The sequence below is a fragment of the Macrotis lagotis genome, chromosome 6, assembly GCF_037893015.1.
Source record: "Macrotis lagotis isolate mMagLag1 chromosome 6, bilby.v1.9.chrom.fasta, whole genome shotgun sequence".
Classification (NCBI taxonomy): Eukaryota; Metazoa; Chordata; class Mammalia; order Peramelemorphia; family Peramelidae; genus Macrotis; species Macrotis lagotis.
The window spans coordinates 29,329,669-29,343,100 of NC_133663.1; positions in this window are offsets into that span (position 1 = coordinate 29,329,669).

Sequence of the window (13,432 nt, forward strand, 5' to 3'; positions counted from 1 at the left end):
GAATTCTGACCGATACTTAGACATATCATGAGGTGGAGTTTGCAAGGGAGTTTGGGTCTTTGGATCTTGTCCTTGGAAAGCTTATAGTCAAATGAAGGGGGCAAGGCAAAAATTTCAGTGACTATGCTGACCCCCCCCACCCCACTTCAGTTGTTGAAAATGATTGCATATTCAAGGGAATGAAAGCAGATCTTTTTTATGTGAATTTTCTTACGTTGTTTGAGATATTAAGCATGCAACCATCTGAAGAATTGAAAATGAATTTAACTGAAAGGACAATGGAGAGTCAGGCTCCTGGTAAAGGTGAGCTGGCTGTAGCCTAGAACCCATGAGAAACCTTGAAAAAGAAATAGTAATAACAGATGTCATCAGAGAAATGAATGAAAGGTAGAAAAGATGAGCTAGTTCCAGGCAAAGGGGAAAAAGATGATGAATGGACAGAGTGCTCCACTGGCACCCTCACAGTTTGAAGAGAAAATAAGGAAGGCTTCCAACCTGGACCCCAAGGGCAAACTTATTAGAGGATGTGGGCAACAGTCACACAGGATGGATTAACATTAAGGGATGGATTGAGATATGAGTTATTGGAGGAAATACTCAATCAACAAGATCATTGCTCCATTTCACTCAAATCCAAATCACACATATGTCATGGCATCACCTCCCTGAAGGCATGGTCTTCTTCAAGACTGAAGGATAAAACAACAGCAATAGCAACAGTTCCATTTGGATAATTGACCTATGACCTATAGATGGAAAATACCTCTGGGCACTATTTTTCTTTATGGGTAAAAAGTGTTCTCTTGATAAGGAGACAGAAGCCAGAGGCCCAAACCAGTTGGTGTCTAGTCTTGTCTTTGTTATGCCCCTGATTCCAGAATTCTGCACTTTGATGTTCCAATGCAAATGTCTTTGTTTCTAAATTCCCACCACACATCTACCCTGTGGCTAATTTCTCCCTGCCTGGAAAAGAGGATTAAATCAGGAACCCCAGATAGTCCTGACTTCTGTCATCTCCTGATGAGGTATTAGGAAGGAGTGTAAAGAACAAATGTCCTTATGTTCACCATTATTCAAACTTGATTTTCAAGTCCTGAGGGTCATGAAGGCATGGGGAAAATAATGTGAGTACAGGAAAGACTCATCAAAATGAGCCGTAGTGTGGGAAGTGGGAAAGAGGAGGAGAAAACAGAAAAGTATCAATAAAACTTGTTTATTAATTTTTATTTTAGTTTTTTCTTTTATTATTTATAAATTATATTGATACCTTTTGTATAAACTATATGTATATATATATATATATATATATATATATATATATATATATATATATATATATATATCCCACTCCCAAACCCACTTAGTGAGCTTTCCCTATGGACAAAACTAATCAACACAATTACTAAGTCTGAGAGTACCATGGTCCTTCACCACTCTAATGAGACAAGAGTGGTAAATTTTTACCTCTCTCTTCAAAGCCAAAACTAATCATTATAACAGCATTTGGATTCATTCTATTTATTACAGGCATTGTGCCTGTCCATACCTATATGTATGGGTTTGGTTCTATTTACTTCATTTGCCATTAATTCCCACACATCTTCTCAAGTTTTGCTGAATGCCTCATATTCATTATTGCTTCCAGTGCATGTCCCCTTATACTCTCATGCCACAATCTTTGTAGCAGTTTGCTAATCAATGGTCACCTTCTCTGTTTCAGTTCTTTGCTAATCCCAACATTTCTGCTAAACATTCTTCCCTAAACATGGGACCTTTCTGTCTTTGAATTCCTTGGCATCTTTGCATAGCAGGGAGATCTCTAGGGCAAAAGAAATGGTCTCTTCATTCACTTTTTAGTATCATTTCAAGTTGTTTCCCAGAATGGTTGGACCAAGCACTACTGGATAGCTCCAACAACAATGTCCTCAAGTGATTTTTTGCAGCTCATCCAATAATAATCAATAGATCAATTTTTGGAACTTAGCATTTCATCTCATTGTCTTGCACTGGTTTTCTTCAATGCCTGGGATGCTCTGCCTCTTCACCTCTGTTTTTAGGATTCCTTAAATACTCAGATCCAGTCCCATGTTCTTTAAATTACCTGCCCTTATCCCCTTAACTGCTAGGAGCCTTTCTCTCTCTAAATACTTTGATTATATATATCTATTTTGTATTTTCCAAGTTAATTTCCTCTTAATACCCTCATTAGAATGTGAGCTTCTTGAGACCAGGGGCTGTTTTTATCTATCTTTGTGTAAACAGGATTTCCCAGTTTATCATCATTGGTCTTTAGTTCTAATTATGACTGTGTGATTTTATATGATGTTTAATCTCTGGGCTTCAGTTTCCTCAGTGGAAAAAAATAAGACAATTGGATTAGATGACTACCTAAAATGGCATCATCCAAATGGAAGATACTTGGGACCTGTTCCTGAAAGTCAGAAGAATTAGAACATGGATGGACATTCCATAATGGTTCTTGGAAGAATCCTTTTTTGTTGATTATATCTTTGAAATTATGTGGATGGAGGGATGAAGAACACTGCCATTCACAGAAAGTGACACTATGCAGTTAAGTGGGTAAGAATGGAGGGGAAGACTTTGAGAGCAAGCTCCCCCTCATTATAGGGTATATATATTCCTGAGAAATATAGTGAGGGTTTTTACCTTGCTTCCTTTGGGAGTACAGGTTAGAGTCCCCAAGCAGAAAATATGAACCATGGGAATCCTGGACACAAAGAGATATGGTGGGTGGAGGACCAGTCTCAGAATAAAGAAGACCTATGATCAAATTCTGCCTCTGACAAATAGTAACATTCATCTTAATCTCTCAGTTCCACTAGATAGCTATAATTCACAAACTATAGTAGGAAAACTTTGAACTCAAGTACCCAGTTTGCCATCATTGAACTTCAGTTCCATTTCCATCCGTGTGACCTTATATATGTTGTTTAATCTCTGAATTTCAGTATTTTCATTGGAAAAAAATAAGACAGTTGAATTATGTGATCAGTAAAGCCACTTTCAGTTTTAGATCAATGATCTAATGATCTAATGGCCTCAGATACCTGGCTGAGTCACTTAATCTCTATTTGCTTTAGTTTCCCTAACTTTAAAAAAGAGAAATTATTATAGTACCTACTTACCAGGGTGTTTTGAGAATCAACTGAAATAATAATTGTAAAATAGTTATCACAGATTCTGATACATAGTAGATGCTCTATAAATGTTCATATTACCATTATTAATAATAATCATCATTAGTTAGCTACTGATGTGGATCTGAATGGGTGTTACCAAAATGGTGGAAATCATAGATACATCGCCCCCTCCCACCTTGAGAGAGGTGTACCTTTTTATTAAGATGTCTTAATAAAAAAAATTTAATATTAAAAAAGAAATCACAGGTAAAGGCAAAAAAGTTCAACAGGTAAGTTAATTTTATAAAAATACATTTATATTCATGGTCCAAAAACTCTTAATTCCTCATCATTGCCCCTTAGCTTTTTTATACCATCTCTTAAGCCAAGAGATGCTTCCACTGTTATCTGGGAGTTGCCAAAAGAAACAATTTTTTTATTAAATTTCTCTTTTTAAATATCCGTAAACACATTCAACTTGACAGAAATAAAAGACATGAATCTGGAACTTTTCAGTAGTGATGGTCAGGACTTCTTCAAGGAATTGAAAGTATAGAGAACTGTCATACAGTAGGTGCTTAATAAATGTTTATAGATTGATTGAATTTGTCATTTTTTTTACTCAGTTCCTAGCTAGCACTGTTCAATCCGCCCTTCAGAGACAGATGCCTATGTGTGCTCTCAGATTCATATCAGCAACTTTTAATTTGTGCTTCTCTCAGAATGGAATCAAAATTGCAGCTGTTAGAAGGTCAACTGGTAGATTTTTGCTAAACTTAATCTCACTTCCAACTATTCCAGAGAGCTATACAGTACCCCTGAATTACAACACTATCCTGATGGTTTGAGATGATCCCAAGAGGAATCTGCTATTTGAAGTGGCTAAAGAGGCAGCCAGTCATTTCCCATGAGACTTGCACCATCCCCGTAATTCATAGTTGTGGAGGAAGGTTCCAATTTGCTCCCTGCTATCATGACTCAGTTCCTTGCTGATTTTCCAATTTTGTTGTCATATATTTGCTTCTCTTTTACCAGATGTGGACCTTCCCAGGTTCTAGCCTGAATCATCTGTATGTATACACAATTTCTAGTGACCTTTCTCATCAATTCCCAGAAATTCAATTATCATATCCATTCTGATAAATCCCAAATCTACTAATCTAGCCCTATCCTCTCTGCTTACCTCGAGACTCACATCTCAAACTGATTATTAGATATTTACAACAGGAAGTTCAATAGATAGCTTAAATTAAATTCAACAGGTCCAAAACTTAATTCATTATCTTTCTTCCATCCCAAAATCCATCCATCCATCCATTCATCTGTCTGCCCATCCTCTCTTGTCATTTCTACCACCTGGTTTCCTTGATCTCAGCTAAAATCATAGATAGATAGATAGATAGATAGATAGATAGAAACATAGACAGATAGCAACATATACACATTTACTTACACACACATATATAAATATATAATATGAAGATGCAGATGAACATATATATATATATATATATATATATATATATATATATATATGTACCACATAGTTGTTTGCATGTAATTTTTCCTGTTAGACTGAAAGGTCCTTGAAAAGAGGAACTATCTCTTGCCTTTCTTCATATCCCCAGATCCCCAGCACGTAGTGCAGTATATAGTAGGATTTATAGTAGGTGCTAAATAAATGTTTATTGATCAATTGATTCTGCAGAGTCATGTGATTTCCCTTTCCCGATTTTTACATTTCTACCTCTTTAAGACTAGTACAGAACTCTTACTTCTTCATCATTGCCCCTTAGCTAATACCATCTCCCAAGCAAACTGATTCTGCCACTGTCATTTGGAACTGAGGAACAGGATCCTTTGGGGGCTGTACCAGTGAATAATGTCTAACCTATTCTCAGATCACTTCATTTTTCTTACTTTTTTAGTCTCAGTCACCAGTGGAGTAAAACAAGGATGTGTCTTTGCTCCTATACTTTTTAGCATGATGTTTTTAGCCATGTTGTCAAACACCTTCAATGAGAATAAACATGACCTCAAGGTCAGCTACTGCACTGATGGCAAATTCTTCAACTTGAAAAGGCTACAAGCCAAGACCAAAGTGGAGAGAGGGCTGGTGCATGATCTTCTGGTTACATGTGATTGTGCCCTCATTGCAGTCTCTGAAACTGAGATGCAACAAAGTATGGATCGATTCTCTGTTATGGGTGCTCATTTTGTTCTAACAATCAACACCAAGAAAACCCAGGTACTCCATCCGCCAATACCACACTATCCATATGTGGAACCATCAATTATAGCACATGGAGAAGTTTTGAATTCTGTGGATAAGTTCACTTACCTTGGCAATGTCCTTTCTAGGGAGGTACACATTGACAATGAGGTTGCCAAAGCTAGCTCAGTATTTGGGAGGCTCCAAAAGAAAATGTGGAAGAGATATTAGACTGATTACCAAACTGAGGGTCTACAGAGTCATTGTAGTGACCTCATTGCTATATGCCTGTGAAACCTAGACAGTCTACCAACTGAGTCATTTCCATTTTAACTGTCTTAGGAAGATTCCTGGCAGGAGAAGACACAAGACACTGAGGTCTTTTCTTGAGCTACATTGCCAAGGATTCAAACTCAACTACATAGAGGGCAACTCTGATGGGTTGGTCACATTATTCAAATGCCAAATGTGCACTTGCCTAAAAATAACCTATTTTATGGAGAACTCACACAGGACAAGTGCTCAAACAAGGGTCAGAAGAGATGATCCTGGGAAACCCTGAAGGTCTCTCTTAAGAAGTTTATAATTGATTGTGTAGTATGGTGTTCCCTCATCAGTGAGGGTGCTGGGCTCTATAAGCAAGGCAAAATGGAAATAGCTCAAAGGAAATGTGATATCAATAAGTTTAGAGTACCCACTCCAAGTGTTCACCACAAATATTTGTGCCCAACCTGTGGAAGAGTATTCCAAACTTGTATTGGTCTGATCAGTCATAGACACACTGCCTGACCCCAACATAGTGATGACATTTTGGTCTTCTTCAATAACAAAGGACAAGAACCAACCAATGGTCCAAGTCCAAAGGTGTGGCTCATGACCAGAGCAGTCTGATCCAAACTATTTATTAAGAATTAAGGACATGATTTAGAAATGTGGAAGTTTATATCTATCAAGGAAACAGCAAAAAACTTGCAAATTCTCTCTATCATATAATGGAGAATCTCTTGAAAGCTCTCCTCTAATATTTAACTACCATATGAACTTGGAAAAAACACAATTTCCCTGGACCTCAGTTTCCTCATCTGTAAAATGAGGGATTGACCTCTGAGGTCTTTGTAATCTTGTGTTAAATCGACCTATCTAATGCTTATTCCTAAAAACATAAGAGCACAGATTTAGAGTTTGAAGAGGTCGATAGGTCTTACCCCCCTCACTTTACAGATAATGAAAGTGAGCTTAGATGGTCAAAGTCATATAAATATTACCAGTGGTGGACCTGGAATTCAAACTCTGACCTTCTGACTATAAATCAAGCAATCTTTCCACTATGCCTTGATACCTTCATAATTGAAAATTATCATCTTATTCTGGCTTGGAAAGTGAGAGCATGGTCATTACCCAGATAACGAAAAAAACAGAATGTCCTCTGGGTTTCCATTTTTATTGTTTTCATAAACTGAAAATGATTGGAATAATAAAAGGGTCCCATTACCTGGGGATTGTCTGGAACCCAGAACTGAATGAAATAAACCCATCGGAAATAGGCAATGCACTCCATTTTTATGATATGTACAATGAGGTTGTGGCTTTACTATATGTGCTTTTGTGTCCTCATTGGAAACACATTAAAAAAAAGTTCAAATAAGACGGAGCACCTGTACATAACATGAGATGTAGCCCCTGTATGGGCACATCTGGAGGTTCCATAGGCTTCTGGCCTTTATCACAACCACCCAAAGGCTTAGGGTCTTGTTTACAGCTCCGACTTTGGAAACACAGTTGTTTGGAGGATAAAATGCGATCGTGCACATAAAATATTTTAAGAGGAGGCAGCTTAATAGAGTGGAGTCAGAGGACTACAGTTGGAATCCCTGAGTTGCCATTTACCCATAGGATCATGGGCAAGTCCATTAACCTTTGAGTCTCCATTTCTCTATCTGTATATTAAAAGGATTTGCACCACAGGCTCTTTCCTGCCCTTTATCCACCATCTTAGAATAAAGAACAACACAGGGTGTCCCAAAAGTCTCAGGAAAGTTTCAGGCTCACCATCATCATCTTTATCATCCCTCCTTGCCTTGCTATGGGATATTCCAAAAGTCTCAGTGAAGTTTTAAGCTATCAAAGTTTAAATCTATGTGGCCCATCTCTAACTCGCCTTCCTCTTGAAATCTTCACCAGGTTTCAAAAGTTCATCAGTTCTCCCTTTATTTGGCCTCACTTAGAGTTGTTTGTCTATAGGGCTCAATGTTGTATTGTTTTATGTCACCTTAGATGTCTGACCAACCCAGTGAGATCAGACTTTCCTTGGCTCCCGAGAAATGACATAATTATCTTTCTTTTTCCTTGATGCTGACTATTTAGATCAGGCCCCCTCACCCAGAAGAATGATACAGTTACAGGAAGTCCTTCCCACTTGACCACCAGCCCCTGAATCAAAGAACTGACCTCCCCAACTGAAAAGTTTTCTGACGAGGCCAGAAATTCCAGTTTGTCAAGACTGTTGTTTGGTTATGTGTACTCAGGGAAAGACACTTCAAAAGAGGAGGAACCAGGGACTTGAGGCCTGAGGAGTCTCAAGTTTGTGGACACAAGCACACGAGTCTGCTACTGTGTTCGTGTGGTTACTATTATTGCCTAGTGGGGAGGAGAAAGAAATCCCTTCCTCCCCCTACTTGGAAGAACAGAGAAGAAGTGAGGGAGGAAGGGAGGAAGGAAGGAAGGAAGGAAGGAAGGAGGGAGGGAGGGAGGCAGGGAGGCAAGAAAGAAAAAATGAAAAAGAAAGAAAAAGAAAGAAAGAAAGGAAGGAAGGAAGAAGGAAAAGAAGAAAGAAAGAAAGAAAGAAAGAAAGAAAGAAAAAGAAGGAAAAGAAGAAAGAAAGAAAGAAGAAGGAAAAGAAGAAATAAAGGTGGAAAGATGGAAAGAAGGAAAGAAAAAACAAAAAACAAAGAAACAAAGAAAAAGTGAAAGAAGTAAGGAAAGAAAAGAGAGAAAGAAGAAAAAGATTAAAAGCTATAACATTTTGAAAAAAAAGTAATAGAACAGGATAGAAAGTAAAACAATAATAAATCCTGCAGACTTATCAAACATCATAAAACAATAGCCACCCCCCCCCCGTTCAGATGACAGAAATCATCTACTTTTAAAAAAAATGCAAAGACAGAAGTGTGGTTCAAAAATTAGAGCTCCAAAACTATAACTAAGGACAAGTAATGGTAGGATAAAAGCTTAAAACTCCACCAAATATCTCCACACAGGATCAGAGACAAATTTTTAAAAAAGACTAATACATTTGAAACTCTAAAGCATAGTAGAAAAGATTTTTGACAGAATTACAACAAAGGAGAATGACTTTGAAATAATAATAAATGAATACTAGATAACCTAAAGTCCCTAACATTGAAGAAAGATTATGTAGTAATAATATAAAAGTCCTAGGTCTTTCAAAAGAATATGAAATTGGGGCGGCTAGGTGGCGCAGTGTATAAAGCACCGGCCTTGGAGTCAGGAGTACCTGGGTTCAAATCTGACCTCAGACACTTAATAATTATCTGTGTGTCCCTGGGCAATTGACTTAACCCCACTGCCTTGCAATCCCTCTCCCCCCCCCAAAGAAGAATATAAGATTTTAAAAGCCCAAATACAATGATGCAGAAAATAATACAAAAAAAAAAAAATCCAGAGTTTTTGGATACAGATAAGAAAGTGGAGATTGATAGGATTCATTGTTGATCTCCAGAGAAGTCCCACACTTGAAACTCCATGCTTGTAGCAGCCACTTTATAATTCTAATACTAAAGAATTTTCTAGAAGTTGGCAAAGGGTCTTTAGCCAGGGAAGTGCATCAATTTCTATAATCTATGATTACATTAAATTTTTAAAAGAGGTATTTTGTTAATAATAATTGGGCCACAAATACTCTATCAAGGGTAACATAGGAAAGGTTGATAAGTACAATTATTAAGGAAAACCTAAGCAATAAAATCAAAATATGGAGTATGGAAAAGAAAGAAAAAAGTACTAAATAAATCAAAGTACCAAAAAATCTATGAGGCTAATCTTTTAATGGGCTTGTAAAAAATCAGGGGAATAAAAAGAGAGAAAGTTGATTTAATATTCTATGGACTAAATCCCACGCTCCCCTGGAAAGAAAACTTTTTTTTTTGCAGAAATCACAATAGGAGGTGGCTAAGATAATAGAGGGGAGGGGAAACAGAGTGAAACCAGTTTGGTTCCTTACTACTGGGATCTCATGGCTCTAGTAGCCCAGGTTCCAGGGAGAAGAGGAGGTGGGGCCCATGACCAAGCTGACTATAGTCATAGGTAAGCTGCTCTTCCAAAAGGTCATCATTCGACTTCATGAAAAGCACCAACTCTCCACTGCTATCTGCAGCAACAGTTATTTTCTCTGGATTCTAATCATTTTCAAAGTTTCTTGGTTTTTCAGCAATCTGTTTTTGTTTTTTTTATTCTTTGAATTGTTATCATTGATTTACTATCAAATAAAGATTCTCTTTGGGTTTCTTCTTTTTCCTTACCAGTCTTTTGAAAATTAAGAAATATTTTAATTCTAGGAAAAGTGTAAATTTTCTTGGGGTTTCTATTTATTGCTGTCATCTACGAATTCATTTCTTTTTAATAAATAGTCAATTTTATCTCTCAGTAGTCATTGGCTGCAGTTTTTCTCCATAATAAATCCCTCTGACTTTGTTTTCCTTTCTCTTTTAACTCTTACTGTTTTACTGGATGTTCCCTCTCCCCTTTCCTTTTGCAGGTCTGTAAACAGGCCTGTAAACTCTTCCCTTCTTAGGCTCTTAGGCTGTGCCATAGTGAATGTCTAAAGAGGATGGACCAGGTAACAGAAGCTCCAGAGAAATAAAACAGCTGAGTGCATACAGCACTAGTCCTGAAGTCAGAAAGACTCTATCCTGAGTTGAAATCCAGGCTCAGACTCTTACTAGTGGTGTGACCCTGGGCAAGTCATTTAACCCGCTTGCTTCAATGTCCTAATCTATCAAATGATTGAGAGAAGGAGATGGCAAACCACTTCAGAATCTTTGCCAAGAACATCCCTGAATGACTGAACAATATCACGACCCAAGGCCTTTCCATTCAGTACTGGACTCCATATTGTAAAGGAAAGACACGATGAAATTCCACCCAAATTCTTTAGGGAAGAGATGAGTGAATTTTTTTTTTTTACTGGGTCTATGCTATCTTTCAATCACAATCATGGTGAAAGCCTTTTTCAGTTCCGATAGTGAGGAGGAAATGGAATCAGATATATAATATCTCGCGGTTCCTCTGCAAAGCAAGTAAATCATGATCTGAACTGGCGACTTCCACAGGATGTAGATATGAAGATAGATGAAATTCCAGAGGATGAAAATCTAGACCCCATTTCCTGATACAGAATCTCCAACGTGTCTTGAAGCTTTGCTGTCTAAGGGATGCAATCCATCCAGGGGCAAAAAGAAGGCTTCTCCTGAGCATTCCCAGGACCAGAAACTGGGATCCTATTTTCCTCAACACTTCCACCTCACTTTTCAAGGATCTAGCATGTATATGTGTGGGAGAGTGTACCAATAGGCGTTAAGCGAAACATTTTTATTTTTGTAAAAGCTAATTGAATGGAGTGGCTAGGTGGTGCAGTGGATAAGGCACCAACCCTGGAGTCAGGAGGACCTGAGTTCAAATCCAACCTCAGACACTTACTAATTACCAAGCTGTGTGGCCTTGGGCAAGCCACTTAACCCCATCTGCCCTGCAAAAAACCTACCAAAAAAAGCTAATTGAATGGCTAACTAATTAACAATAGGGGACATATTGATGGGGGATCTTGACTGAAAATTCTGGAAAGGGCCCTGAGATGAGGAGAGCTAGACTTTCATGAGCAAGAATTGAGAAAGAAACCCCAAAGTGAGATACTGCATGGTGAACCCTTATATGAAGACTTAATGACATTCTGAAAAACAATTTGGCCAAAGTACAAATTATAGCAATGAAGTCTGTGATAGAACCATATTTTAAAGGAAGCCATTGAAACAGCCCTCAAATGAAAAATGATGTCTCTGAAAAGTACATAAACAAATTAGAAAAAGAGAGGATTAATGACCTGAGCTTGCAAATAAAGAAAAGGAGAGAAGCAGCAAATTAACAACCCCTCAAAAAATGAAATCTTGAAAATTAGAATAGATAAAATGAAAAAAACAAAAGACTACAGAAATGATAAACAACTCGAAAGGTTGCTTCTTTGAAATTATTCATAAAAACAAACTTTTACTTATTCTGATCCCAAAAGAGGAAAACTTATCTATCATTTTTCAATTAATTCACAACAGAAAAGATAAACCAAAAAAAAAAAAATCAGTGGTACTTTCCTAGATATGTGCATACCTTCACCCTTCCCTACCCCTCTTTCTCTAGGTATCTAACCCTACCCAGGCTTCAAGAACCAACTAAGTTCCCCCTCTTCTTTTTCCTCTTCCTCCTTCTCTGAGAAGCTCCCCAAGCCTCCCTCTGTCATCCACACTGCCAAAGGTGAGAGTTCTTTCTTCCCAACTTCCTCCAACACACTCCTTGGGCACTTGCCATCTTTTATATTGTTTTATTGAACCACTATTTATGTCTTTTATTGGTCTTTAACTGTCCCAACATATTCATCTCTCCCACAAAATCACAAGGCCTGGGGGGGGGGCAGGGACCTGTTGCACTTCTTGGTACCTGCTACAGACTTACATGTACCCTTTAAATATTTGGGATTTAAAGTAGAAAAGCAGATTGAAAAGCCAAAAAAATAAGGAAAATACAATCAACCAACTCAAAGACCTTGAGGTGAAGGAGTCTAATCTTTTTCTTTACTGAAGCTGTAATTTTACTAATGCACAGTAGTCTATCAATACAAAATGGCGCCTTGTCTACAATTTATAATTGTAGAGAGGTGCTTTGGATAAAGAGGTGTTAAATGACTTTCCCAGAATTACAAAATGTGTCAGAAATTGGATTGAAATACAGGACTTTGTGACTCAAGAGGCCAGATGCCCATTCATTATTGAAGGATGTCTCTCTCCTGGTATGTAGTGGATGTTTAATAATTGTTTATTAGTTTGAAATGAATTGTCCCCAAAACTGTTCTCTTGGATGAGATCAGAAGCTCACAAATGAGAGGAAACCTCCCCTCCAATATCCCTGATGAGGGTTTGTCTAACCCATGTTTGAAAACTTCTGGAAATGCTCAGTCCACTCCTCTCCTCCTCACAAGTCCCTTCTTCTGGGTCCAAGTGAACCAACTGATCCCTCTTAGAAAGCAAAATCTGTGGAATGCCTAGTAAGGCTTCAAATTCTTAAAAGATCATCTAATGACCTTGCCCATTAGATCAGATTCTTAGTTTGACCTCTGAGGATCCCTTAATTTGACATCCAGGGAAAAGATAGAAATTGCAAATAGACACACTTATGATGATGAAGAAGAACAATGATTAGTTAATGATATCCCAAGCTGAAATGAGCTAACAAAGTGAGCAGTACTATGCCCCCGTCATGGACGTTGTCAAACAGAGGCTGCATAATCAGTTAGGGGACGTGTTGTAGAATTAGTCAGTGATCCAGCATTTATGAATCACCAGCTATGTTTTAGTGTATTAAATGAAGATTCTGAAGAACAGTTGGCAGGAGAAGATACCAGACACTGAGGTATCTTGTCAGCTAAACTGCCAAGCATTCCAACATTACTACAGAGAGTGTGACTACGATGAGCTGGCCACATCATTCAAATGCTAGATGTACCCTTGCCCAAAAGACTATTTTATGGAGAATTCACATGGGGCAAGTGTTCACAGGGAGATCAGAAGAAGCAATTCACAGACCCCATGGGAGACACTGGCACAGGACTAGCCAGTGTGGTGTGCCCTCCTCAGAGAGGGTGCTATGCTCTATGAGCAAAGCAGAATTGACGTCGCTCAATGGAAATGTGAATTTGCACTCGACCTACAGTAGAGCATTCTGAGCTCATATTGGTCTGATCAGTCATTGTAACTTGTCTCTGTTATAGTAATGCCATCTTGGTCTTTTTTGATAATGA